Source organism: Saccopteryx bilineata, chromosome X (genome assembly GCF_036850765.1).
Source record: "Saccopteryx bilineata isolate mSacBil1 chromosome X, mSacBil1_pri_phased_curated, whole genome shotgun sequence".
In the NCBI taxonomy this organism is placed as follows: domain Eukaryota; kingdom Metazoa; phylum Chordata; class Mammalia; order Chiroptera; family Emballonuridae; genus Saccopteryx; species Saccopteryx bilineata.
This window is the reverse complement of record NC_089502.1, coordinates 31,975,282-32,000,130: the sequence shown is the minus strand read 5'-3', so window position 1 is coordinate 32,000,130 and position 24,849 is coordinate 31,975,282. Positions and strand designations below refer to the sequence as shown.

Here is a 24,849-nt window from a genome sequence, read left to right as displayed (position 1 = left end):
TGGTTTCTTACAAAACTATATACTCTTACCGCATGATCCAGCAATCGTGTTCCTTGGTTATTACTGAAAGGCGTTGAAAACGCATGTACACACACACACACAAAATCTGTGCATGGATTTTTTTTAGCACATTATTTCTTATTGCCAAAATTTGGAAGCAACTAAAATATCCATCAGTAGGTGAATCGACAAATCAGCTGAGCTATATCCAGACAAGGGAATCGTATTCAAAGCTAAAAATAAATGAACTATGAAGCCACTAAAAGACATGGAGGAAACTTAAATGCACATTAGTAAGTGAAAGAAGCCAATCTGAAAAGACTACATACTCTGTGATTCTGACTATCTGACATTCTAGAAAATACCAAACTGTAGAAACAATAAAAAAATCAGTGGTTGCCATAGAGTGATTGAGGGATGAACAGACAGTGCACAATATTGTTAGTGCAGTGAAAATATGCTGTATGACATTATAGTGATAAGTTTATGACATTATACAGTTGTCCAAACCCACAGAATGTACAACAAGAAAAAATAAAAGGTTAATTAATCTGAAGGATAAATATGGGATAGAGGCCCTAGCCTGTTGGCTCAGTGGTAGAACATTGGTCTAGTGTGTGGATGTCTTGGGTTTAATTCCTAGTCAGGACACACAGCAGAAGTGACCATCTGTTTCTCCACCCCTCCCCTTCTTTTTTCTTCTCTCTCTCTCTCTCTCTCTCTCTCTCTCTCTCTCTCTTCTCCTGCAACATGGCAGAATTGGAGCACTGTGGCCCTGGGGCACTGAAGATGACTTCATGGCCTCTGCATCAGACACTAGAAAGAGCTCAGTTGCTGAGCAACAGAGAAAATCCCCAAATGGAAAGAGTATCACCCTCTAGTGAGCTTGCTGGGTGGATCCCGGTTGGGGTGCATACAGGAGTCTGTCTCTGCCTCCTCTCCTCTCACTGAATAGCATATATATGAATGATAGAAAATGCTCTGAACTGAGTCAGGAGACCTTGTTTCCAATTATAATTCTGCCACAAGCTTTGAGACACCAGACAAGTCTCTCACCTCTGTAGACCTCAAGTAGCTTTTCTATCAAATGGAGTAAATTCTTGTAGGCAGGAGATATCAAAGATACTTAGAATCAAAGAACTCAAAATTATTCCTCTTAAAGTGGTGATTGTGTCACTTTATAAAAATATAAATGGTTCTTTCTTTAAAACAAGCCCCATAGCCACTCAGCATTTAGCATTCTCTTTCTAGAAGGTGACTTCCATGAGACACCTGTTAGTCTGGCAAGCTTGTTCTGAGCAAATCTTTTGTAGAGGACAAAGGGAAAGAAGTGTTAACCCATGCATTCCTATCACTAGGCTGAATTTTTATTCTAAACGGAATTTGGCATTTTCTTATGAAGGGCCATATGCTATATGTGAGAGTTGATGGAGTAGTGCAGTGTGCTGTTTGGTAGGCCAAGGGATCAGAGACTTAGGAGACCTGGGTTCTAGTCCATGTTCTTAAATAGGATGCTAAAATAACTTATTTCATTTAACCTTCATTTTTCAGTTTCCTCACCTCTAACTGAATGATGATGAAAATAATAACAACAGTTATTATTTGTTGAACATCCAAAATGGGCCAGGCATTATTCCCAGTATTTCAGATAAAATCTCCAAACCTTGCAACAGTCCTCATTAGAAGGCATTATCATCCTTATTTTTCAGAACAAGGAAACTAAGTTCTAAAAAGGCCTTCATTTTCGCAAGGTCACCCACTAAGAGTGGGATTAAAACTCAGATCCTTCTATTCCAAAGCAGGTACACCCCATTACTCTACATTGCTTCTCATTAGATAAATTAGACAAACTTTAAGGCCCTTTTGAAATCTGACATTTAAGTATTTTAAGACCCCAGTCTTCATGTAGTTAGGCTTACCTACTACATAACTAAAATTACATAACTTCACAAGCTCTGCTCCTTTATTTTACCATGACATTCTTATTCTCTTTTAAAAAGACTGCTCACATTAAGAACTTGAACAATTTGAATTCCAATATGGTGACTGAGTAGGCAGACAATTCAACAGCCACCTCCCAGGACCAAATTGGATTACAAATTAATTTAAGAACAATCATCTTAAAAAACCAACTTTGGACTAAATGAAGAGGTCTCTATAACTATGGATCAAGGAAGAAGCCACAAGAAAACTGGTAGGAAAGGTGGGGACAGGGAGAGGACTGCTTCGCTCCCAGGAGTGAGAGGTGGCAGAGGGTCCAGAGGGAATCTCAATGCAGGAGGGTTGCCCTAAGAAGTATAGGTGCTCAGACCCAGGCATGCCTGAAGCCCATCCTAGAGCCCCAGAGCCTAGAAGAGGAGCCCAGACAGAATTTGGCAGTGAAAAAAACCAGGTTTCTGTTTGCAAGAAAGAGACAGCTTTCTGAGATTTAGACTCCATCCTAAAGGGCCCACGCAGAAAATTTCATTCACAGCCACTTACCTGGGGCTCTGGGGGAGGGAGAGCTGAGAGGATTGGAGTTGCATGAGGAGAGTATAAATTTGGAAGCCCAGAAAGAGACAGGGTGGGGGGATGGTCACCATAACACCTGCAGTGAGTCATTCTCCAGTACTGCAGTTGCCATGTTTCTTGGATGGAGCACCCCCTTGGAGTGGCATCAGCCCAGTGAAAAGCAACTTCTCAGCCCTTGGGAGTCTCTCCTGCTCCAGTAAGGGCAAAGGGTTGTTCTGAGAGGCCAGGAAGCGGGGAGCATAGCAGTGACTCAATTTTCTGGTGCTGAGGCCAGAGCTACACCCCCACACTCTTCCAAGTCTATGACTGATGCTTCCAACTCACAGGAGACTCAGTTGAAACTGTGAGTGGGCAGACCACACCTCTGGGTCTCAGAGGCCACACCCACCAGACTCCTGGGGACACACCCTACTGAGGGCTGTGAAAAAACTCTGGACAGACTGAAACCTGGGGCTGAGGAGTGAAGCCACACCCACCACCCTTCCTAATCCCTGAATTGCAGCAGACTCTAGACTTCAGAGACCAACAAGCAGCCAGCAGACAGAGGTTGCAGAAGGAAGGACTTGGGGAACCTTGGCCTTTTAAGTGGACATTCCCTCAGGCCCAGTGTGAGTAAAAGCCTGCCTAGGTGTGCATCTGGTACATCCATATGCACCTGAGCTCAACAGAGACAGCCAAAAACTCCGGGTTGCTTATAGCTCCAAGAAGGTTGCTGAGGGTCAGTCATAGGTATTGTCTCCGACTGGTCTGCACCACTTTTCTGCGAGGGAGCCACAGGGCTGGCAAGTCCAGTGGTCAGCTGCAGAGAACATCAGTTCAGGATCTAACAACCCTTGATAGAGTGGTATCCTAATAAAGGGTTCCTCATATCTGGCCCAGCTGAGGTGAGTTCTGCTCTCTGTGATCAGCACCAGCACAGTGCCTCATATACACTGGATAGGGTGAAGTGACACAGTCAGCTGGCCTGGGTGCTGGATATCATGCCCTGCTGGGATAGACTCCAAAAAGGAAAAGGAAAGAGGCTTGGAGTATGGACATTCAAAGTGTGGGTCCCTGTGAGCCTATTGTTGGATCTGGTCGAGAGGCATAGCCACATTCTGGGGGGCATAGTTAGACACAGGAGTTAACTCTCTCAGTCTTCCTCCCTGAGACCAGGTCTCACCACCTGTAATAACTTCTGCAGAGGGGACTGTAGGCCTCACTCAACCTGAACATGCTGTTCACCTTGGGGAGAAATAAAATTTGAGTACCCAGCAGTGGCTGAGAGATTAGGCTCTGAAGTAGGGGCCATAATCCCTATACTGAGTGACTACCCAAGAGAGTGCTGAAGTAGGGGGTCCCACTAACCTTATATTCCCAACCTCAGCTGCCCTAAACCAATAAGCGTACAACCTGTAGAGGGATTGGTTGGGTGAAGCCAGTCTGAACCCATACTACAGTCTTTCTAAAGAAGACTCTGGGAAGAGCTGTAAGAGGAAGTAGAGCAGCTGGGAAATGGGGGCAAATCTTACAGAGATTGAAGCTTTTATGGAGCTACTGTTAGCTCTAAGCAGGAGGTAGCTAATCCTTATACACAAGTTGGCCCCTCCTACACTACTCAAGCACAGAAAGTGCAGACACAACAAGCAAAAAGAGCAGGACCTGCAGACATGTAGCCCACAGCAGGTTACAAACAGCTGACGCCAATCGAAAAAGATCTAGAACCAACACAACTACTAGCTGGTGGCAGACAGCACCAACCCTAGACTCAGCTAGCTACACTAGCAGCATGCTCAATGGAGGAGCCTATACACAGACAAAATGAGTAGACAAAGAAATGTGACCCAAATGAATCAACAAGAGAAATCCCCAGAAAAAAAACAATATGAGATGGAAGGAAACAAATTACCAGATGCAGAGTTTAAAACAATGATTTTTAAAATGCTCAAGGACCATAGAGCAACAATGGATGGACATAATGAGCACCTAAATAAAGATATAACAAGCATCAAAAAGGACATTGAAATCATAAAAAACAACCAGTCAAAAATGACAAATACAATACCAGAAAGGAAGACTACACTAGAAGCAGAGGAAAGAATCACTGATTTAGAGGAAAAGATAAACAATAGCATGGAAGCAGAGCAGCAAAAAGAAAAGAGGCTCAACAACTCTGAGGTAACTCTAAGAGAGCTCTGGGACAACATGAAGAGAAACAACATCCACATCATAGGAGTTCCTGAAGGAGAAGAGAAAGAACAAGGGATAGAGAACCTGATTGAAGAAATCAGTTGAAAACTTCCCTAAATTGATGAAGAAAAAACTCAAACAAATTCAAGAAACACAGAGTCCCATTAAAGAGAAACCCAAGGAGGCCTACACCAAGACACATTATAGTTAAAGTGCAAAGTTAAAAGACAAAGAAAGAATACTAAAAGCTGCAAGAGAAAAGCAGTTAATTACCTAAAGAGGAGCCCCCATAAGGATGACATCCAAATTCTCAACAGAAACACTTGAGGCCAGAAAGGATTGGCAAGAAATACTCAAAGTGATGAAAAGAAAGAAAGAACCTAAAACTAAGATTTCATTATCAAGCAAGATTATTGTCTAAAATAGAAGGAGAAATAAAAAGCTTCCAGACCAAAAAAACAAAAAAACAAAAACACTCAAGAAATTCATTATAACCAAACCAGTATCGCAAGAAATGTTAAAGAGCCAGCTATAACAAGAGAAAGTAAAACAAAATTTAGAAAAAGAGGGTTGTAGATTTAAGAATAAAATGGCAATAAACAACTATATAATAATAACAACCTTAAACATAAGTGGATTAAATTCTCCAATCAAAAGACATAGTGTAGCTTCAGGGATAAGAAAACAGGACCCGTACATATGCTATCTACAAGAGACTGACTCAGAACAAAAGATACATATAGACTGAAAGTGAAGGGATGGAAAAATGTATTTCATGCAAATGGAAATAAAAAAACCTGGGGTAGCAATACTTATATCTGACAAAATAGACTTTAAAACAAAGGCTATAGTAAGAGATAAAGAAGTTTACTACATAATGATAAAGGCAGCAATGCAACAGGAAGATATAACCATTTTTAATATCTATGCAGCTAATATAGGAGCATCTAAATATATAAAGCAGATTCTGATGGACATAAAGGGCGAGATCAGCAGTAATACTATGATAGTAGGATTTTTTTTTTGTATTTTTGTGTTTTTCTGAAGTTGGAAATGGGGAGGCAGTCAGACAGATGCCCGCATGCGCCTGAATGGGATCCGCCTGACACGCCCACCAGGGGGCAATGCTCTGCCCATCTAGGATGTCACTCTGTTGCAAGCAGAGCCATTCTAGCGCCTGAGGCAGAGGCCACAGAGCCATCCTCAGCGCCTGGGCCAACATTGCTCCAATCGAGCCTTGGCTGTGGGAGGGGAAGAGAGAGACAGAGAGGAAGGAGAGGGGGGAGGGGTGGAGAAGCAGATGGGCGCTTCTCCTTTGTGCCTTAGCCAGGAAACGAACCCGGGACTTCTGCATGCCAGGCCGACACTCTACTACTGAGCCAACCAGCCAGGGCGATAGTAGGATATTTTAATACCACACTAGAATCAAAGAATAGATTCTCCAGACAGAAAACTAACAACAAAAAAAAAAAAACAATTACCATAAATTATACACTAGATCAACTGGATTTAATAGATATCTTCAGAACCTTTCACCCCAAGGCAGCAGAATATACATTCTTTTCAAGTGCTTATGGTATGTTCTCTAGGATAGACCACATGTTAAGATACAAAATGAGTCTCAATAAATTTAAGAAGAATAAATCATATGAAGCAACTTCTCTGATCACAATGGCATGAAACTAAAAATCAACTACATTAGAAAAACTGAAAAACATTCAAACACTTGGAGGCTAACTAGCATGTTATTAAATAACAAATGGTGTAACAACAAGATCAAGGAAGAAATCAAAATTTCCTTGAAACAAATGAATATGAACATACAACTCAAAATTGATGGGACAGCAAAAGCAGTAACGAGAGGGAAGCATTACAGGCATATCTTAAGAAACAAGAAAAAACTTGGGAGTGACGTCATGAAATGGCACTGTGAGGAGCCCGACCGACAAATCTCTCCAAAATTTCAACAAGTTCATCAACCAGAGACAGAAAAATCTATCCTTGGAGCATTTGAGAGTCCCACATACTGAAAACAAAGGTATGATTGAAAAAAAAAATTGACTAAATATATAATCAACCCTGAAGGAAATAAGTCGGAGAAAGGAACACTCCACCTTCCTCACTAACCTGAGCAAAGGCTGCTTTCACTTGGAACTGAGAGTCAGGGGGTGCTGAGGGTGTCGAAGAAGCTAGGCTGCAGCACAGACGTTCGTTCAAGCCAAGGAAAAAGCTTGCTTGCTGCGAATCAGCCCACGTGAGCTAACAGCAGCGCATAGGGAGTGCACCAAAGCAAACTTCCCCACGCACTAGCTTCTCTGGACGGGCGGGACACCTCACCCAGCCATTCAAGCTAACAATCAAGCATTGGAGGAGAGGTACGTGGGCAGCTTGCAGTCCTTTCTGGAGCAGATCGGTGGATCCAATAGCTGAAATTAGCTTAACCCATGGTCTGCTCACCTCCCAACTGACCTACGTGGCTCTAACTGACAAGATCTCTCTCAGTTCAGCAATCTAAGACAAGACTCGTGATATTTTTTAGTGCCTCTTGCTAAAGGGGTGGGGGCAACTTCTGATTGGCAGAGATTTCAAACTCACAGATATACGCTAAAAAGAGGGACTTGACAGATGTTAAGACCTCCTGTACTGCAGGCAGCAACTAGGGCATCTTCTTCCCAGCCAAAACAGGTTACAAAGTGCAAAAAGGCTAGGTAGAGTGGTCCCACAGAGTGCTATGCATGCTGAACAGACCTGGAGGCTCATAGAAAGTCACCTTGAGAGCAATTGGCTCTCAGCCCCACCTGATTACACTGGCGACTCTGACTAACAGAGCCTTACCCAGAGCCCTGTGTTGAGTGGGGATAGAGTGGGGATTTGCCAGCTCTTTGAGCCTCTTACTCCCCAGGCAGAGGCAGCAGCAGCCTCATAGCTGGATCATCAGGTTGCTAATAAAGGAAGGAGAGCCTAGGAAAGAGGCTCCGGGAAAACAGACTCTCTCATTTTCAGAGCCTGCAAACACTAACAAGCCTTGACTACCAACGAGACTGAAGCCTAATATATGACATCACCGTAGAGTCTCATCAACTGCAAATCTCTACATAAGCATGCCACAGGGGCAGAGCCTGGGGTACAGAGTCACCGACCAGGAAGACGGAGAGGAAAGAAAAAGGAAGAACTTAACCTCTCAAAATCAAAAAAAATCCACAGACTTTATAACTTTTTCCACTATATTTTTTTAATTTCATCTTCTGGTCTTTATTATTATTATTTCCTTTTTCTCCACCTTGGTCCTTTTATTCTCTGCCCATTTTATTCTTCTCTCTTCTTGAACTACACTACCCATAAGTGTTACATTCCCCATTTTATATGTTTTCTTCTTTCTTACTCTCCATGAGGGTTACACTTCAAAACCCTTAACTCTCTCTCTCTCTTTTTGATTTATTTTCTTTTTTTCTTCTTTTCCTTTTCCCCTTTCTCTTTTTTCTCCCTCTCTATTAGTTTCTTCTTTTCTCCTTTTACTTTTCCTCTCATTCAATCCTCAATCACAAAAAAATTATTTTATTTGGGACTCAAGTTTTTTTGTGTGTGTGGCATTTTGGGAGCTTTTTACTTCACTTTTGAACTCATTAGCATTCCTCCCAACCCAGGATTTCCATTCCATTTAGTTTTTGCTCCACTTAATACAATAGTCTTTTTTTTCTTTTTTCCTGTTTCCCTCTTATCCTTCTCATTATATCTCTTAGTCCACCATCACTTACAAGCAAATCATTTTATACTTGACACAAATTTTTCCTTTGTTGCATTTTGTGCATCTCTACCTCCTTTTTGCCCCTTGAACACTTTCTCCCAACTCAGTCCATCCATTATAGGCAATTTTTGTTCAATTCAGCATAATATAATTCAGTTTATCATGATATTTTCCTAAGGAGGAGGGGAGAGGAGGGGAAGAGAAGAAAAAAAGGGGGGGAAATAAAAAATTATTATTTTTTTTATTTTATTTATTTATTTTTCAAAATTATTTTTCATTTTTTTACTTTTTATTCTTTATTAATTCTCATTAGTGCTATCAACAAGACAACCCTCTGATGCCATTAAGAAAAAGGAAATAAAATATCATGGATACAAAAGATAGAGAAGTAGCACCGATAGATGTGGAAAAATCAATGGAGAAAAAATTTAATAAATTGGAAACCTTAGAGCTAAATGACAGAGAATATAAAATATAAATCCTGACTGTCTCTTCTTGTTTCCAGCTTCAGAAAAATACAAAAAAAAATCAAACAGAGATGAAAAACTCAATTCATAAACTGAAAAATGAAGTAAAAAGCTTAGCTAATAGAACAGGCTAGATAAAAGGTAGGAGTAGTGACATAGAAGACAAGCAACTTCAGGTACAACAGAGAGAAGAAGAGAGAGGCTAAAAATTTTTTAAAAATGAGAAAGCCCTACAGGAATTCTCTGACTCCATCAAAAAGAATAACATAAGAATAATAGGTATATCAGAGGGAGAAGAGAGAGAAAATGGAATAGAGAATATATTCAAACAAATAATAGACGAGAACTTCCCAAGCCTGTGGAAAGAACTAAAGCCTCAAATTCAAGAACACCAAGTTTTCTTATCCACAACAAACATATTCCAAGGCACATTATAATGAAATTGGCACAAATCAATGACAAAGAAAACATTCTCAAGGCAGCCAGGGAAAAGAAGAATACAACATATAAAGGAAGGCCCATTAGATTATCATCGGGTTTCTCAGCAGAAACTCTACAAGCTAGAAGAGAGTGGACCCCAATATTTAAAGCCCTGAAAGAGAGGAACTTTCAGCCAAGAATACTATACCCATCAAAGCTATCCTTCAAATGTGAAGGAGAAATAAAAACATTCACAAATACAGAAAAGATGAGGGAATTTATCATCAGAAAACCCCCACTCCAGGAAATACTAAAGGGGGTTTTCCAACCAGATACAAAGAAAAAAACAAAACAAAACCACAAGTAAAAGCTCCACCAAAAACACAATCAAACCAAATTTAAACTGTGAGAACAAAAACAAAAAAAGGGGGAGAGGACGGAGATTAACAGTAGCAGAGGACAATGGAGTACAGCTAGATAGAACTAAAGATAGGGTACTAAAATGAATATGGCAGGTACCCTTTTCATTACTTAATGGTAACCACCATTAAGAAAACCACCACAGAAGCACATGACTGGATAAAGGTAGTAACAGAGGAAAGAAGTATGGTATACAAATAAACAAAAATAAATGATAGAAAAACAAAAGAGAAGAATCAAACAAGATACAAAACTAACCTCACAAAAAGACACAGAGTAGGAGAATGGATTAAAAAATCAAACTGTATGCTGCCTACAAGAACACATCTAAGCAACAAAGATAAACACAAATTCAAAGTGAAAGGTTGGAAAACAATACTCCAAGAAATAACATCCAAAACAAAAGCAGGTGTTATAATACTCATATCTAAAAATGCTGAATACAAGACAGCAAGAGTACCAGAGACAAAAATGCTCATATCATAATGATTAAGGGGACACTAAATCAAGAAGACATAACAATCCTTAATATATATGCACCAAAGCAAGGAGCACCAACATATATAAGACAGCTACATATTGACCTAAAAACAAAAACTGACAAAAATACAATTATACTTGGAGACCTCAATACACTGCTGATGGCTCTAGATCGGTCATCCAAACAGAAAATCAATAAAGATATAGTGGCCTTAAACAAAACACTAGAGTACTTGGATATGATAGACATCTACAAGACATTTCATCCCAAAGTGACTGAGTATACATTTTTCTCCAGTGTACATGGATCATTCTCAAGAATTGACCATATGTTGGGCCACAAAAACAACATCAGCAAATTCAGAACAATCAAAATTGTACCAAGCATATTTTCTGATCAAAAAGCCTTGAAACTAGAATTCAACTGCAAAAAAGAGAGAAAAAAACCACAAAAATGTTTAAACTAAACAACATACATTTAAAAAATGAATGGGTCAAAGAAGAAATAAGTGTAGAGATCAAAAGATGAATACAGACAAATGAAAATGACAATACGACATATCAGAATCTCTGGGATGCAGCAAAAGAAGGAATAAGAGGAAAGTTCATATCACTTCAGGCCTATATGAACAAACAAGAGAGAGTCCAAGAAAACAACTTAACTTCACACCTTAAGGAACTGGAAAAAGAAGAACAAAGACAACCCAAAACCAGCCGAAGAAAGGAAATAATAAAAATCAAGCAGAAATAAATGAAATAGAGAACAGAAAATCTATAGAAAAAAATTAATAAAACAAGGAGCTGGTTCTTTGAGAAAATCAACAAAATTAACAAACCCTTGGCAAGACTCCCCAAGGAAAAAGGAGAAAGGACTCATATAAACAAAATCCAAAATGAAAGAGGAGAAATCACCACAGACATCATAAGTATACACAGAATTATTGTAGAATATATGAAAAACTATATGCCACCAAATGCAACAATCTAGAAGAACTGGATAAATTCCTAGAACAATACAACCTTCCTAGACTGAATCATGAAGAAACGGAGAGCCTAAACAGATCAATTAGCAGGGAGGAAATAAAATAAAACTATTAAAAAGCTCCCCAAAAATAAAAGTCTAGGCCCAGACGGTTATACTAGTGAATTCTATCAAACATTCAAAGAAGACTTGGTTCCTATTTTACTCAAAGTCTTCCAAAAAATTGAAGAAGCAATACTTCCAAACACATTTTATGAGGCCAACATTACCCTCATATTGAAACCTGTCAAGGATTGCACAAAAAAAGAAAACTACAGACCAATATCTCTAATGAATACAGATGCTAAAATACTAAACATAATACTAGCAAATCGAATACAACAACATATTAAAAAATAATACATCATGATCAAGTAGGATTCATCCCAGAATCTCAAGGATGGTTCAACATACATAAAATAGTTAACATAATACACCATATCAACAAAACAAAGAACAAAAACCACATGATCTTATCAATAGATGCAGAAAAGGCATTCGATAAAATACAACACAATTTTATGTTTGACACTCAACAAAATGGGTATAAAAGGTAAATATTTCAACATAATAAAAGCCATATATGATAAACCATCAACCAACATCATATTAAATGGCATAAAACTGAGGACTTTCCACCTTAAATCAGGAACAAGACAGGGTTGTCCACTCCCTCCACTCTTATTTTACATGGTGCTAGAAGTTCTGGCCAGAGCATCAGACAAGAGAAAGAATAAAAGGCATCCATATCGGAAAAGAGGAAGGAAAGGTATCACTTTTTGCAGATGATATGATCCTATACATTGAAAACCCCAAAGATTCCACAAAAAGATTACTAGAAACAACAAACCAATACAGTAAGGTCGCAGGATACAAAATTAATATACAAAAGTCCATAGCCTTTTTATATGCCAACAATGAAATATTAGAAAACGAACTCAAAAAAATAATCCCCTTCACGATTGCAACAACAACAAAAAATTATCTAGGAATAAACAAAACAAAGAATGTAAAGGACCTATATAACGAAAACTACAAAGTATTGTTAAGGGAAATCGAAAAAGATACAATGAGATAAAAAAATATTCCTTGTTCTTGGATAGGAAGAATAAATATAATCAAAATGGCCATATTACCCAAAGCAATTTATAAATTTAATGCAATTCCCATCAAAATTCCAATGACATTTTTTAAAGAAATGGAACAAAAAATCATCAGATTTATATGGAACTATAAAAAACCCCGAATAGCCAAAGCAATCCTAAGGAAAAAGAATGAAGCTGGGGGCATTACAATACCTGACTTTAAACTATATTATAGGGCCACGACAATCAAAACATTATGGTATTGGCAGAAAAATAGACACTCAGACCAATGGAACAGAATAGAAAGTCCAGAAATAAAACCACATATATTTGGTCAAATAATTTTTGATAAAGGGGCTAACAACACACAGTGGAAAAAAGAAAGCCTCTTCAACAAATGGTGCTGGGAAAACTGGAAAGCCACATGCAAAAGAATGAAACTCGACTACAGCTTGTCCCCTTGTACTAAAATTAATTGAAAATGGATCAAAGACCTAAATATAAGATCTGAAAACAATAAGGTACATAGAAGAAGACATAGGTACTAAACTCATGGACCTGAATTTTAAAGTGCATTTTATAAAGGCAAGAGAAGTGAAGGCAAAGAGAAGTGAAGGCAAAGATAAATGAATGGGACTACATCAGACTAAGAAGTTTTTGCTCAACAAGGGAACTGACAACAAAATAAACAGACAGCCAACTAAATGGGAAATGATATTTTCAAACAACACCTCAGATAAGGGCCTAATATCTAAAATATATAAAGAACTCATAAAACTCAACAACAAACAAACAATCCAATAAAAAAATGGGAAGAGGAAGGCCCTGGCCGGTTTGCTCAGTGGTAGAGCATCAGCCTGGCATGCAGGAGTCCCAGGTTTGATTCCTGGCCAGGGCACACAGGAGAAGTGCCCATCTGCTTCTCCATCCCTCCCCCACTCCTTCCTCTCTGTCTCTCTCTTCCCCTCCCACAGCCAAGGCTCTATTGGAGCAAAGTTGGCCTGGGCACTGAGGATGGCTCTGTGGCCTCTGCTTCAGGTGCTAGAATGGCTCTGGTTGCAACAGAACGACGCCCCAGATGGGCAGAGCATCGCCCCCTGGTGGGCATGCCGGGTGGATCCTGGTCAGGCGCATGTGGGCCTCTGTCTGACTGCCTCCCCGTTTCCAACTTCAGAAAAATACAAAAATCAATTTTTTTAAAAATGGGAAGAGCAAATGAACAGACACTTCTCTCAGAAAGAAATACAAATGGCCAACAGATATATGAAAACATGCTCATCTTAATTAGTTATTAGGGAAATAAAAATCAAATCTACAATGAGACACCACCTCATACCTGTTCAATTAGCTATTATTAACAAGACAGGTAATAGCAAGTGGTGGAGATGCTATGGAGAAAAAAGAACCCTCATTCACTGTTGGTGGGAATGTAAAGTAGTACAACCATTATGGAAGAAAGTATGGTGGTTCCTCAAAAAACTGAAAATAGAACTACCTTATGACCCAGCAATCCCTCTACTGGGTACATACCCAAAAAACTCAGAAACATTGATATGTAAAGACACATGCAGCCCCATGTTCATTGCGGCATTGTTCACAGTGGCCAAGACATGGAAACAACCAAAAAGCCCTTCAATAGAAGACTGGTTAAAGAAGATGTGGCACATATACACTATGGGATACTACTCAGCCATAAGAAATGATGACATCAGATCATTTACAACAAAATGGTGGCATCTTGATAACATTATACGGAGTGAAATAAGTAAATCGAAAAAAAACAACAACTGCATGATTCCATACATTTGTGGGACATAAAAACGAGACTAAGAGACATGGACAAGAGAGTGGTGGTTATGGGTGGGGAGGGAAGGTGGAAGAAGGGAAGGGGGGAGGGGATGGGCACAAAGAAAACTAGATAGAAGGTGACAGAGGACAATCTAACTTTAGGTGATAGGTATGCAACATAATTGAATGACAAGATAACCTGGACATGTTTTCTTTGAATATATGTACCCTGATTTATTGATGTCACCCCATTAACATTAATAAAAATTTATTTATATAAAAAAGAAAGAAACAAGAAAAAGCTCCAAAAACAACTAAACCCTGCATCTAAAAGAACTAGAAAAAAAACAGCAAAGCCCAGAGGAAGTAGAAGGAAAGAAATAATAAAGATCACAGCAGAAATAAATGACATAGAGGCTAAAATACAATACAAAAGATCAAGGTAACCAAGAGCTGGTTCTTTAAAAAGGTAAACAAGATTGAACTTGTAACCAGACCCGTCATGAAAAAAAGAGAGAGGACTCAAATAAGTAAAATTATTAGAAATGAAAGTGGAGAAGTAACAGCTGACACCACAGAAATACAAAGAATTGTAAGAAAATACTATGAAGATCTGTATGCCAATAAATTGGACAACCTAGGCAAAAAGGATTAATTCCTAGAAATATATAACCTTTTAAAACTCAATCTGGAAGACTCAGAAAACCTAAACATACTGATAACAACAAATGAAATTGAAACAGTTATCAAAAAACTCCCAGCAAACAAAAGTCCTGGACCAGATGCCTTCACAGGCAAATTTTACCAAATACTCAAAGAAGAACTAACTCCAATCCTTCTTAAGCTATTTCAAAAAATTCAAGAAGAAGGAAGACTCCCAAACTCCTTTTATGAGGCCAGCATAATCATCATTCCAAAACCAGGTAAAGATACTACAAAGAAAGAAAACTATAGGCCAATATACATACTAAAGTAAGATGCTAAAATTCTCAACAAAATATTAGCAAAATAGTTCCAGCAATACATGAAAAAAATCATACATAATGATCAAGTGAAATTTTATCTGAAGAGGCAGGGCTGGTATAATATTTGCAAATCAATCAATATGATTCATCACATAAAAAAAAGGAAGGAGAAAAATCACATGATAATATCAATAGATAAAGAAAAAGCATTTGATAAAGTCCAGCACCCATTTATGATCAAAAGTCTCAGCAAAGTGGGAATACAGGTAACATACCTCAACATGATAAAGGCCATCTATGACAAACACAAAGCCAACATCATAATCAATAGGCAAAAATTAAAAGCAATTCCCCTTAAGATCAGGAACAAGGCAGGGGTGCCCTCTTTCACCACTCTTATTCAACATAGTTCTGGAAGTCTTAGCTACAGCAATCAGACAAGAAAAAGAAATAAATCCATCCAAATTGGAAAAGAAGAAGTAAAATTATCATTATTTGCTGATTATATGATACTGTACATAGAAAACCCTAAAGTCTCAGTCAAAAAACTACTAGACCTAATAAATGAATTTGCTAAGGTTGCAGAATATAAAATTAATATTCAGAAATCAGTGGCATTTCTCCCATTCAAGTACAAACCAGGCCCAACCCTACTTAGCTTCTGAGATCAGATGAGATCGGGCATGTTCAGGGTGTTATGGCCATAGACGACTAGTGGTATTTGTATATACCAACAATAAACTGTCAGAAAGAGAAATTAAGGAAACAATCTCCTTCACTATTGCAACAAAAAAAGTAAAGTACCTAGGAGTAAATTTAACCGAGGTAAAAGACTTGTACTCAGAAAATTATAAAACATTAATAAAATAAATCAAAAAAGATACAAACAAGTGGAAGCATATACCCTGTTCATGGATATGAAGAATAAACATAATTAAAATATCTATATTACCCAAAGCAATCTATAAATTCAACACAAATCTTATAAATACCAATGCCATACTTCAAAGATATAGAACAAATATACCAAAAATTTATATGGAACCAAAAAAGAACACGAATAGCCTCAGCAATCTTGAAAATGAAGAATAAAGAGGGAGGAATCAAACTTACTGATATCAAGTTATACCTCAAGGCCATTATACTCAAAACAGCTTACTACTAGCATAAGAACAGGCATACAGATCAATGAAACAGAACAGCGAACCCAGAAATAAACCTACGCCTTTATTGTCAATTGATATTTGACAAAGGAAGCAAGACCTTACAATGGAGTAAAGACAGTATCTTTAATAAATGTTGTTGGGAAAATTGGACAGGTACATGCAAAAAAAAAAATGAAACTAGACCACCAATTTACACCATTCACAAAAATAAACTCAAAATGGATAAAAAACTTAAATGTAAGTCATGAAACCATATACATCTTGGAAGAAAACATAAGCAGTAAACTCTCTGATATCTCTCGTAGAAATATTTTTTTTGCTGATTTATCTCCATGGGCAAGTGAAATAAAGGACAGGATGAACAAATGAGACTATATGAAACTGAAAAGTTTTTGCACAATAAAAGACACCATGAACAAAATAAAAAAACAACCCACACAATGGGAGAATATATTTACCAATACGTCTAATAAGGGGTTAATAATCAAAATTTATAAAGAACTTCTAAAACTCAACACCAGGAAGTTAAATAATCCAATTAAAATGGGCAACAAAACTGAACACACACTTCTCCAAAGAGGACATACAGATGGCCATTAGGCATATGAAAAAATGTTCAACATCACTAATCATCAGAGAAATGCAAATTAAAACCAGAATGAGATACCACCTCACATTTGTCAGAATGGTGCTCATTAACAAATAAACACAGAATAAGTGCTGGCAAGGATGTGGAGAAAAGGAAACCCTCCTGCACTGCTGGTGGGAAAGCAGACTGGTGCAGCCACTGTGGAAAACAGTATGGTGTTTCCTCAAAAAATTAAAAATGGAACTGCCTTTTGACCCAGCTATCCCACTATTAGGCATATATATATTAAGAATACCAAATCACTGATTTAAAAGAATGTATGCACCCTCATGTTTACTGCAGCATTGTTTACAATAGACAAGATATGGAAGTAGCCCTAGTGTCTATCAGTGGACCAGTGGATTAAAAAGCAGTGGTACACATACACAATGGAATAGTATGCAGCTGTGAAAAAGAAGGAAATCTTACCTTTTGCAATGGCATGGATGGACCTGGAGGCTATTATACTAAGTGAAATAAGCCAGGCAGAGAAAGACAAATATCATATGACCTCACTTATATGTGGAATCTAAGCAGCAAAATGAACTGAGGAACAAAATAGAGGCAGAGACGGGGTCACAGGGAGCAGAAGGACAGCTGTCAGAGGGAAGGGGATGAAGGGACAGGATTAGAGAAGGTGAAGGGGTTAGCAAATCTATATACACATAACACAGAGATACAGATGACAAGAAGGCAGGTCCCAGAGGGAAGGGTGCAGGAGTTGGAGGGAGGGGGGAAAAGGAGGTATAGTTAGGGACATGGAGGAGGAGGGGGAGGGTGTTCTATTCAGTGGAACTCTTGAATCCATGTTAACAAATTAAATTAAATCCATGTTAAGAAATTAAATTTAATTTTTTATTAATTTTAACGGAATACTACTCAGCCATAAGAAATGATGACATCAGATCATTTACAACAAAATGGATGGATCTTGATAACATTATACGGAGTGAAATAAGTAAATCAGAAAAAAACTAAGAACTGCATGATTCCATACATAGGTGGGACATAAAAACGAGACTAAGAGACATGGATAAGAGTGTGGTGGTTACAGGGGGAGGGGAAGAGAGGGAGGAGAGGTAGGGAGAGCGGGGAGGGGAGAGGCACAAAGAAAACCAGATAGAAATTTAATTTTTTAAAAGAGGAACTTAAACAATTAATTCTTAGCAAGATGAGCTCAAACACTTTTGTATCTTTCTAAATCTTAGGCCTTTCATTGATTTAGAAAATAGGTGAAGCACCTGTTTTGAAACAGATTCCTGGTTTGAGAGAAAAATTTAAACTCCTGGGAACTGAGGCTATCATCATTACAAGTGCCTTTTCCTCCCATTGGAAACTGCTGAAGTATGTGGCTGCCTCAGAGTGGAGAGGTGCTGAGATCAAAGGAAGCTCCCAACCTGCATGCACACTTTTCTATGACATTCTACCAATAAAGAGTCAGTCTTTTGGCCTTTGAAGATTTTGTTTTTTTAAAGAAATCCCTATTAAAATGGTAAAATCTATGGATATCTAAGGTCTACCGGAAAGTTCTGTCCATTTTTGGAATAAAACAAAATACAAATTTTTCTTACCGTCAATAAACCTTATTAAATAATATAATTGCCATTATTATTAATGATTTCTTGCCAGCCTGAGGGCAATTTGTATATCCCATTTTTGAAAAATGTTTTATCTTTTGATGTAAAAAATTGAACCAGTGCTTGTTTGATATGTTCTTCATTTTTGAATTTTTTGCCCTTCAAAAAATTTTGTAAGGACAAAAACAAGTGATAGTTAAAGGGTGCTAAGTCCGGGGAATATGGTAGATGTGACAGACATGCTTCTGTAGCATTTCTTCCTTGTTGAAATTTGTAAAAATTACAGTGGCGTAAATGAACTTTATTTATTTATTTATTTATTTATTTTTTATTATTTTTTTATTTCTCTGAAGTTGGAAACGGGAAGGCAGTCAGACAGACTCCGGCATGTGCCAGACCAGATCCACCCGGCATGCCCATCAGGGGGCGATGCTCTGCCCATCTTGGGGCATCGCTCTGCTGCAATCAGAGCGGCACCTGAGGCAGAGGCCACAGAGCCATCTTCAGTGCCTGGGCCAACTTTGCTCCAATGGAGCCTTGGCTGCGGGAGGGGAAGAGAGAGACAGAGAGGAAGGAGGAGGGAGGGGTGGAGAAGCAGATGGGCGCTTCTCCTGTGTGCCCTGGCCGGGAATCGAACCCATGACTCCTGCATGCCAGGCCGCTGCTCTACCACTGAGCCAACCGGCCAGGGAGTAAATGAACTTTATCAGTAGCTATGGGTACACTATCACTTCACACATAAGACTAACGTGAATCAACTTTGTTTTAGTTAATTTGCTATGTCAGATGTATACATTAAGTGATAAAAAATAGAGAGGCACACATGCGCCAAATAAACATGTACTTATGTGTCGAAACTTGTGATAGAAACGGACAGAACTTTCCGGTAGACCATATATAATACCTTAAACTTTAAGGTGAGTAAGAAGCAAAATTAGTTGCTTTCCAGGCAAGAATATAAGCCCACCATGGGATGGGAGCATAATTTAAATTCCCAATGGAGGTAAGAAGTATTCCTCCAGTAGAGAGAACGGTGGGAAAGTGTTTGTATTGGCGTGGCTGATTTCTAGATTTGCTGCATATGAATCCTGCTCATGGAAAATTATTAGAAGACTGATAAATGAGAAAGTGAGCATAAAGTAGCACTTAAAATAGGAGTAACTATGGTCAGAAATTAGAGACTTGTTTATTTTTATACCTAGAAAAATCCTGAAATAAAAAAGGAAAATAATCAGTTGACAAAGATTTTAAGGTACACAGGGCACTCTATCAATCTGACAATGAAGAATAGGATATCAGACAAACCCAACTTCCTCTTATGACAGAGTGACAAGTGCAGTCCTTTGAAGAAAGTAACAAATGTGATATACATTTAATGGGCCTTTATATTCTGCTTCCATTGTGGGGAAGCAAGATCTTGAAACAGCTTGCCAACAGTGGAACCTCAGAACTGAGTCAGAGCCAGACCCCAAGCACAGGCTGCAATTGCGTGGTCAATTAAGGCTTACTACAAATGGCATTTGTCATTTGAGTTCTGTTACTATTGTTCAGGATTTAAGAGAATTCTTACATAGGCTTTGAAGGTCTTGCATGGAAATTTTACCTCAGCTTTAAACTTTCAGTGCCAGTGAGTACTGGAAGGAACCAATATTTGCCAGCTGTAACCGAGCTAACTGCCTGTCAACCAAGGAGGGAGTGTAAAATAGACATGGTTTCAGTCAGAGGATAAATAAAAATCTGAGCTATTTGTTTATAAGCAAAAACTATAATGAATAATTTAAATTGAAGTGAACAAATCCCTATTATAACACATCCAAAAATATAAAATCTCTTATCTGTTAATAATTTTTGCTGTAACTTATACCCTCTTAAAGACAGATTTCTTTTCAAACCCCAGCCTTGGCAGGCACTGTGGTTTTGCTTTCCAACACATTTAAGAGTTCTTAAATTTCATCAGAGTAAACAATCCTTTCAGTTATACCCAGCCATCTGACCAGAGTAGCCCCATATGATCTTATTTTATTATAAGTCCTGTCCAAGATCCCCTTGAGACTGCAGCTAAGGAATAGTAGGCCAGGGTGGTGTTACAGACTAATTCATAATTTGTGACGTCCCCCGATTCATAGGCTGAAGCCCTAACTCCCAACATGACTATATTTGGAGATGGGGCCTTTAAAGAGGTAACTAAACTAAAGAGTCATATGGGCACAGCTCTAGTTCAATTTGACTGCTATCCTTAGAAAAAGGTGATACCAGGAAGGTGTGTGTATGAAGAAGAGTCATGTGAAGTCACAGTGAGAAGGCAACCAACGCAAGTCAAAGTGCCCTCAGGAGAAACCAAACCAGCAAGCACCTTGATCAGGTGGGCCCATAAGTTAGGTTGGGCAGGGTCTCAAGGTCCAGCCTCCAGAACTATGAGAAAAATAATTTTGATTTAAGCCACCCAAGTCCGTGGTCATTTGTTATGGCAGCCCAAGCCAACTAAGACATGGTATAGAGTTAGGCCAAGCTGGATTCAAAGCCTGCCACTTGTTATCTGAACAGTGCTAGACAAGTCACCTCACATTCCTGAGTCTCAGTTTCCCCATTTGTAAAATGGGGATAAGAATATGCTTTAGTGCTGCTGGTGTGAAAATCAGCAGAAGGTATGTACACTGACTGTCACATGGGGAGCCTTCAATAACTGAGGGGAAGCATCAAAATGTCACCCACAGAAGTATATTTGTTTTAGTACCTTTAATTCACATGTTTGCCTAGATTCTGATTTATCTTTATCCATGTTAGTTATATTGGCTTAACCAAACAAGAGAGGCTTATTTTCAGTTAAAATTGAGCCTTTAAAGCTCAGATATCTCCTTGCTTTGTTTGAAGTTCCTTTACCTCCTGTCCAAGCTCATTTTAAACTGCTCTGTCTCTATGTCCTACAGAAAGTTTTCTAAAGTTTTATTTTTTTAAAGATTTTATTTATTCATTATAGAGAGGGGAGAGAGAGAAGGGGGGAGGAGCAGGAAGCATCAACTCCCATATGTGCCTTGACCAGGCAAGCCCAGGGCCTTGAACTGGCAACCTCAGCGTTTCCAGGTTGACACTTTATCCACTGCGCCACGACAAGTCAGGCCAGTTTCCTAAAGTTTTAAATGCACTCACTTACCTGAGAAAGGAATCCCTCAGTTAATTCCCAATTTTATTTCTTTTTCTTTACTCACCATTTTAATACTGCTGCCAAATATAACAGATCAAAATCTGTACACACAAAAAGCAGAAGTAGGTTCCAAAATACAATACAGAATGCTTCACGAATTTACATGTCATTCTTGCACAGGAGCTATGCTAATCTATTGTGTTGTTCCAATTTTAGTATATGTGCTGCTGAAGTGAGCACTAATTTCCAACTTTAACTGCTTCTTTTCAGAAGTTCATCTCTCAAAATTAAGATCTGCATGTTCAAGTCAGAGTTCTGCTCACTCTCACTGTAGAGGTACATTTCTCTCCAAATCCTTGATCAGAGTCTCCCTTTCTCACCACAATCAGAATCAGACTGGACCTCCCACAAAGGTGATGCATCCTACTCCAGCACATCTGCAAAGAAACTATTTGACTTCATGTTAACCAACAGTATAAAGTGATAGACATGTAATAAATGTAATTCAAACATTTACAATAAAAAATCACACAAGACTGATTTGCCGTTGTTTTCTTTTTTCTTTTTCTTTTTTTATATTTTTAATTTATTTAGACAATTAATTTTAATGGGGTGACATTGGTCAACTAGAGTACATAAATTTAGAGAAAACATCTCCACATCATTTTGACATTCAATTATGTTGTGTACCCATCACCCAAAGTCAAATCATCTTTCGTCACCTTTTATTTGTTTCTCTTTATGCCCCTCCTCTGCACCACCCAGTCCCTCTCCTTGCTTCTCCTCCCCCTTATAATCACTGCACTATTATCTATGTCCATGAGTCTCAATTTTGTGTTCCACTTATGTATGGAATTATATAGTTCTTAGTTTTCTCTGATTTACTTATTTCACTCAGATTAATGTTATCAAGGTCCATCCACATTGTCATAAATGATCCTATGTCATCATTTCTTATGGCTGAGTAGTATTTCATTGTATATACATAACAGTTCTACTTTATCCAATCCTCTATTGAAGGGCTTTTTGGTTGTTTCCATGTCTTGGCCACTGTGAGCCATGCTGCAATGAACATGGGGCTGCATGTGTCTTTACGTACAAATGTTTTCGACTTTTGGGGGTATATACCCATTAGAGGGATTGCTGGGTCATACAGTAGTTCTAGTCTTAATTTTTTTAGGAACCACCATACTTTCTTCCATAATGGTTGTACTACTTTACATTCCCAGCAACATTGAATGAGGGTCCCTTTTTCTCCACAGCCTCTCCAACACTTGTTATTACCTGTCTTGTTGATAATAGCTAATCTAACAGGTGTGAGGTGGTATCTCATTGTAGTTTTGATTTGCATTTCTCTAATAGCTAGTGAAGATAAGCATCTTTTCATATATCTGTTGGCCATTTGTATTTCTTCCTGGGAGAAGTGTCTGTTCATGTCCTCTTCCCATTTTTTTTATTGGATTGTTTGTTTGTTTGTTGTTGAGTTTTGTGAATTCTTGGTATATTTTGGATATTAGGTCCTTATCTGAGCTGCTGCTTGAAAATATCATCTCCCATTTAGTTGGCTGTCTGTTTGTATTGTTGTCAGTTTCTTTTGCTGTGCAAAAGCTTCTTAGTCTGATGTAGTCCCATTCATTAATCTTTACCTTAACTTCCGTTGCCTTTGGAGTCAAATTCATAAAATGTTCTCTTCGGCCAAGGTCCATGAGTTTAGTACCTATGTTTTCTTCTATGTAATTTATTGTTTCAGATTTTATATTTAGGTCTTTGATCCAATTTGAATTAATTTTTGTGCAAGAACAAAAACTGTAGTCAAGTTTCATTCTTTTGCATGTGGCTTTCCAGTTTTTCCAGCACCATTTATTGAAGAGGCTTTCTTTTCTCCATTGTGCATTTTTGGCTCCTTTATCAAAGATGATTTGACCATACATATGTGGTTTTATTTCTGGGCTCTCTATTCTATTCTATCGGTCTGTGTGTCTGTTTGTCTGCCAATGCCAGGCTGCTTTAATTATCGTGGATGTGTAGTATAATTTGAAATCAGGTATTGTAATGCCTCCAGCTTCATTGTTTTTCCTTAGGATTACTTTAGCTATTCGGGGTTTTTGTGGTTCCATATAAACCTGATGATTTTTTTTTCCATTTCTTTAAAAAATGACATTGGAATTTTGATGGGAATTGTATTAAATGTATATTGCTTTGGGTAATATGGCCATTTTAACTATATTTATTCTTCTTATCTAAGAAAAAAGGAATATTTTTCCATTTCATTGTGTTTGTTTCAATTTCCTTTAATAATGCTTTGTAGTTTTCATCATATATGTCCTTTACATTCTTTGTTATACTTATTCCTAGGTGGGTTTTTTTTTTTTTTTTTTTTGCTGTTGTTGTTGGACCTGTACAGGGGATTATTTTTTTTAAATCATTTTCTGAAGTTTTATTGTTGGCTTATAAGAAAGCAATAGAATTCTGTATATTAATGTTGTGTCCTGCAACCTTACTGTATTGGTTTATTGTTTCTAATAGCCTTTCTGTGGAGTCTTTGGAGTTTTCTATATACAGGATCGTATCATCTGCAAATAGTGAAACCTTCATTTCTTCACTCCCCATATGAATGCCTTTTATTTCTTTCTCTTGTCTGATTGCTCTGGCTAGAACTTCTAGCACTATGTTGAATAGGAGTGGAGAGAGTGGGCAACCTTGTCTTGTTCTTGAATTTAGAGGAAAAGCTTTCAGTTTTTTACCATTTAGTATGATGTTAGCTGATGGTTTGTCATAAATGACCTTTATTATGTTGAGGTATTTTCCTTTTATACCCATTTTGTTGATGTTTTAAAAATAAAATGATGTTGTATTTTATCGAATGCCTTTTCTTTTTTTTTGTATTTTTCTGAAGCTGGAAACAGGGAGAGACAGTCAGACAGACTCCCGCATGCACCCGACCGGGATCCACCCAGCACGCCCACCAGGGGGCGACGCTCTGCCCACCAAGGGGCGATGCTCTGCCCCTCCGGGGCTTCGCTCTGTCGTGACCAGAGCCACTCTAGCACCTGGGGCAGAGGCCGAGGAGCCATCCCCAGCGCCCAGGCCATGGCTGCTGGAGGGGAAGAGAGAGACAGAGAGGAAGGAGGGGGGGTGGAGAAGCAAATGGGCGCTTCTCCTATGTGCCCTGGCTGGGAATCGAACCTGGGTCCCCCGCACGCCCAGCCGATGCTCTACCGCTGAGCCAACTGGCCAGCGCTCGAATGCCTTTTCTGCATCTGTT

The 24,849-nt window shown here is 38.5% G+C and overlaps 1 non-coding gene across 1 annotated transcript; it reads right to left on the bottom strand.

Moving 5' to 3' along the window:
- Nucleotides 1-21,719: 21,719 nt before the first annotated feature.
- On the bottom strand, nt 21,720-21,824 carry LOC136317980 (U6 spliceosomal RNA). Its single transcript, XR_010727965.1, has one exon. It is a non-coding gene; the product is annotated as a U6 spliceosomal RNA (small nuclear RNA).
- Nucleotides 21,825-24,849: the final 3,025 nt, after the last annotated feature.